This window comes from Acipenser ruthenus, chromosome 54 (genome assembly GCF_902713425.1).
Source record: "Acipenser ruthenus chromosome 54, fAciRut3.2 maternal haplotype, whole genome shotgun sequence".
Lineage (NCBI taxonomy): Eukaryota > Metazoa > Chordata > Actinopteri > Acipenseriformes > Acipenseridae > Acipenser > Acipenser ruthenus.
Genome location: NC_081242.1, coordinates 3,720,674 through 3,726,673, shown reverse-complemented (window position 1 = coordinate 3,726,673; position 6,000 = coordinate 3,720,674).

Genomic DNA, 6,000 nt, shown 5'->3' with positions numbered 1-6,000 from the left:
TATTTTATGACTAAATCAAAATGTATGCATTATTGCAGTAGTTTCACCATAGCTTTATGAATGCTTAATATATTGCTAGCATTCACGATAAATGTATATGTTTATTCATGATACCACTAAAACGTCTTTGCTACTAGTTAAGGCTCTGGACACTGGTCGTTTTACAATTCCAGCTGTAGAACACTGCTGCATTACCCTTGAGCAAGGTACTACCTAGATTGCGCGTGTAAAAATTCAACTTTATACATGGGTAAATGTAGATCAAAAATGATCTAATATCTGCACATCCTGGATAATTCGTCTGCTAAGAAATAAATAATAATAATATTGTCAAAAAGTTGTTTAATGTCGCGACCTTATATTTGTAATTTTATCCAATTAGCCAAGTCAAGCCAAGTACAAGGTTGTCGTGGAAGAAAACTTGCTTCCATCATGCTCCATGACACACAGCCAGGTCAATCAAGGTGTGGATGGAGGACCACCAGATCAAGACCTGTCATGGCCAGCCCAATCTCCAGACCTGAACCCTATTGAAAACCTCTGGAATGTAATCAAGAAGAAGATGGATGGTCACAAGCCATCAGACAAAGCCGAGCTGCTTGAATTTTTGCGCCAGGAGTGGCATAAAGTCACCCAACATCAATGTGAAAGACTGGTGGAGAGCATGCCAAAACGCTGAAAGCTGTGCTTGAAAATCAGGGTTATTCCACCAAATATTGATTTCTGAACTCTTCCTAAGTTAAAACATTAGTATTGTGTTGTTTAAAAATGAATATGATCTTATTTTCTTTGCATTATTCGAGGTTTGACAACACTGCATCTTTTTTGTTATTTGGAATTTGGGAAAAATGTTGTCAGTAGTTTAAGAATAAAACAAAAATGTTCATTTTACCCAAACACAAACCTATAAATAGTAAAACCAGAGAAACTGATAATTTGGCAGTGGTCTCTTAATTTTTTCCAGAGCTAAATATACCATTTTCCATATAAAAGAGTAACGGCTTTGTTTTAGATTATTATTTGTTATCCTACTCTGAAGCAGATCAGTTTAATCGAGATATGGCAATACACTGATTGACGTTTACAATTAAGCCTGGAGATTATCAGGAAACAACTTTACAACTTTTGTCACGAGGACCTAATTTAATGCATTAATATTAAAACTTAGTTGATTTTGATACGAAAACTCCTAGAACAATACTTTTTCAAATTAAAATTATTTTTCTGAACCTTGACAAAATTGACTATGATAATCTAGATCTTACTATCAATGATCTCCAAAGGTAAGCAAACAGACAGTGGCTCTAGAATCCTGAACGTATAAACAATATTTGGGGAAATGGATAAATGTGTTGCTAATTTTCACCGTGTACAATTTTTTTTTTTGGTTTCTGGGTAGTGTTTTATTTCCCAATTGCTTATGCCTCAAATGTATAGAAATGGGTATTATTCCCCACAAACTTTGCTTTGCATTCCAGATAGATTCAGTGTGGAGTAACTTCTAGAACTTTCCAATAATATAAATAGTAGTATAAATACAGGGGCCTTAAGCCCACCAGTTCAGTTTAGTTCCAGCTGCCTAAGTGGATACATATCTGCAAACTCAGATGGCATCAAGGTCATAGGAGACTTCAAAATGGTGGCATTCCTGATGGGTCTCCAAGGCGGTTTTACCAAGTTTCACTGCTATCTTTGCCTTTGGGACAGCAGGGACACCAAGGCGCACTACTACAGGCGGGACTGGCCACAGCGGACCGAGTTCTCTGTGGGGAGGAACAACGTCAAGTGTGAGCCACTGGTGGACCCCCGGAAGGTGCTGATGCCACCACTGCACATCAAATTGGGCCTTATGAAACAATTTGTCAGAGCTCTAGATAAGGAGTCGGCAGCCTTCAAGTACCTTCAAGACTTCTTCCCAAGCTGTCTGAGGCAAAGGTCAAAGCCGGTGTCTTCGTCGGACCACAGATAAAGAAGATCCTGGAGTGCAATGAATTCCCCAAGAAGCTCACTAGTAAGGAAAAAGCGGTTTGGAACAGCTTTGTCGCAGTGGTTCGGGGCTTCCTGGGCAATCACAAGGCCGAAAACTATGTGGAGCTGGTTGAGACTCTCAAAGTCCATATCCTTGATGCTCATCTTGATAAATTCAAGGTGAACATGGGAGCGTACTCGGAGGAGCAAGGCAAGCGCTTCCACCAGGATATACTGGACTTTGAACGCCGCTACCAAGGACAGTATAACGAGAACATGATGGAGACTACATTTGGGGGCTGATTCGTGAAAGTGATTTACAGTATAATCGTAAATCTCGAAAAACTACTCACTTCTAAATCTTTTGTAGTCATTTTTATATTACTTTAGTATAAAAACATGTTAATTTGGATTCATATGTTGTTTTTTTTCTGACTTTATGTGAACGAAAAGACACAAATTCGCCCGTTTTCTCATTGGAAATAGGTAAATTTCAAAATATCACTGTCCTGTTCACAAAAGCAAAGTTTGTGGGGAATAATAGCCATTTTCTATACTTTTGAGGCATAAGCAATTAGGAAATAACACTTACTACCCAGGAACAAAAATTGTGTTACATAGTGATATCACAGACATTTGCAGAGCTTTTTTTAGATGTTATAATAATAAAATAATGACTTGGATTGCATTATTGAGGAGTTTGGTGATAAAAATGAGTGATCAAGATGATTTATCGGTATGTACTATTATTGAGTTTTTTGAAAAATATAGCGAACAAGGGGTGGGGTAGTGCTGGAGATGCAGTACTGAGTGTCCTGTTGATATGCAGAGCCTTTTACTTTGAAAAAAAAAAATACTTTTAAACAGCGCTTCTAAAATAAACTGCGCGTGTGAAAATAAATTGGACCTGACGCGCCTGAGACGCGCTGAATAAATGGACCGCAAAGGGTTTTTAAGGTGTGTAATATAACTGGGCTACTATTGATGTGATATAATTACTATTTATATGCAAACTAATAAACTGAGTTTATCAAGTGTGCAATATGATGTTTTTGATTCAGCCAGATATGTTTGTTGGGCCAGATGGTTAACTATTGAGTGCTATCAGTCTTCGGTAATGAGGTGTGAACTCAAAACCTGTCTATAGTAAGAAAAAATAATTCAAATAACCTCAAGTGTACTTTTATTTAATAAGAACATAAGAACATAAGAAAGTTTACAAACGAGAGGAGGCCATTCAGCCCATCTTGCTCGTTTGGTTGTTAGTAGCTTATTGATCCCAGAATCTCATCAAGCAGCTTCTTGAAGGGTCCCAGGGTGTCAGCTTCAGCAACATTACTGGGGAGTTCCATACCCTCACAATTCTTTGTGTAAAAAGTGCCTCCTATTTTCTGTTTTGAATGCCCCTTTATAATCTCCATTTGTGACCCCTGGTCCTTGTTTCTTTTTTCAGGTCAAAAAAGTCCCCAGTCTTTACCTTTTAGGATTTTGAATGCTTGAATCAGATCACCGCATAGTCTTCTTTGTTCAAGACTGAATAGATTCAATTCTTTTAATTCTGGTTGCTCTTCTTTGCATTCTTTCTAGAGCAGCAATATCCTTTTTGTAACGAGGTGACCAGAACTGAACACAATATTCTAGGTGAGGTCCCCTGTGTAATATGTAAGGCATTCTAAAATCAACACTTTTCGAACTTCTTTGGATTAAGTTGAAGTCAAAGGGTTTTGAGTTTTCTTTCAATGAAAACTTTTCCTCACCTCGGTTTAATAATATTTTATGCGTAGAGTGTCTAGAAGAGCCACTGTCTATCTGCTATCTGTGCCATAAAATATCTAATGTATTTGTATTTGCTTGCGATTGTAAGTCGCCCTGGATAAGGGCGTCTGCTAAGAAATAAATAATAATAATAATTAATAATGTAAATAAAAAGATTCAACGTGCATTTTAGCAAAGGTTTAACACTTAATTTACAGATTAATGTCTTTTAGTTTATGGTGAATTTTGCACCTTGGCCTCTCAAAGTGTCGTGGGCATAATGAGGCTAGTTGGCTTAATATTTACCTCCCTTAATCAGGGTGCTGCTTAATTACAGTTGAGCCTATGGCCAAATACAGACATTTATGAAAAATAGGACAACTAGCCAAAAGCGGGACAAAAATAAGATTTGACTAAACTTGTGGGGACACCGGGACATGCTGCCTAAAAAGAGGGCTGTCAAGGGAAAATCGGGACGGTTGGTACACTTTCCAGTACTACTACTACTGATAATAATACTATTATAATAATAGTAACATCTGAATATTTTTGAATATTGTGTTTTCTATTGTAATACTTGTAAGTCACCTTGGATAAAGGTGTCAACTAAATTAATAAATAATAATAATAATAATAATAATAATAATAAACACCAATGTCTTCTCAGTTCAGAAAATGAGTACTGTTTAATTAAATCTAATTTCATATGGTCATATAGATACAGTCATATGTTTTGAGTTCACACCTCGTTATGCAGACTCTTACTTAGTCTTTGCAAATGATGACGTCCCAGATTTTTGTATGAATTCTGCTGTTTTTGTATCAAAATCCATTTTGGGAGGAAAGAGAGGTCACGTGACCTGAGGGAGCAATGGCTGCGTAGTTGTTTCTCTCTTCGCCTCCACTCATCTATTTTACAATTTATCTGAACACACCTCAGTGCACTTAACTGTATATACAGTATATATAGTCATAAACTATCTGATGAACCCCAGGATGTTGACTGTTGGCAAAAAAATGGCCCACATCCCACTCCTCTTATTTTTAATCTGTTAAGGTACTCTGCTTGTCAGACCATATTGCAGGCTGCAAGGAAAGATACCTCTCGTACTGTGCCCAGATTTCAGTAATTTTTCAGCTCTGCATGTAGGGCATTTTCACAGTCCATCGTCTCTGCTCGCTCCCGAGGCCTCCAGGCATACCTTTTATATCAAGCGGTTCTGACGATTCACCACAACTCCTCGGATCACATGTTTCACTCACCTGAAGATGCCCAGGCTTTGCTGGACTCCCTCGGCTTCATTGCTTCACCACATAACTGGAATCTCTCCCTGCTCCTGCAGGTGATTTACATCATGTTGGGGTGAAGAGGAGTAAATCTGCTGCACATCGCCTTGGTCCTGCTTGATTTCCGTGCCGGTGTGTGCACCTTTTCTTTCGACCACCGTTTGTTTTCAACCCTGAGGATTGTTGACTGGTGTTGCATCGGTCTTGTTTGATTTTTGTACCAGTATGCGGTCCTTCTGATTCGACCACTGGTGATCGCCAATTGCTTTCCTGTTTTGCACCATTTTTTTATATATATATATATATATATATATATATATATATATATATATATATATATATATATATAGTTTTTCTACTTTTTCTTATGGACCTGAACTAAACTTAATTGCATACTGTCTATGTTAGTACTGTCAATAGAAATGTACCTGCCTGCTGTCTATATAAATATACCTGGATACTGTCTATATAACTACTTTATAGAAATATACCTGTATGCTGTCTATTTAACTGCTCTCTGTAGAAGTGTACCTGTGTGCTATTTATATAACTACTCGTTATAGAAATATACCTGCATACTGTCTATGTAAGTACTGTCTATAGAAATATACCTGCATACTATTTATATAAGTACTGTCTATAGACATATATCTGTATGCTGTTGTGGAAGGGTGTGGGTATTCACTGACACGGGAGACAGAAGTTGTAATTGAAACACCACACAAGTGCTCGGTATTATTTTGTTTTACTCTTGTGAGTTGCACTGATTTGTTTTACCCGCAGAGGGCGCTGTTGTCCGTGGTCTGGCTACCAACTATGGTATCCAGAACCTATGGGAATACCACGGCAGGGTACTCAGTACAGTTTAGGGTAACTCGCAGGTGCTCAAAATAATGAAAAACTAAAAGGCAAAAAGAAACAGGGAAAATAAAACAGTAATGAAAACTACAAAATAAATGTGCTGCTTCGCAGCGTGACTTTCCCCAGTCG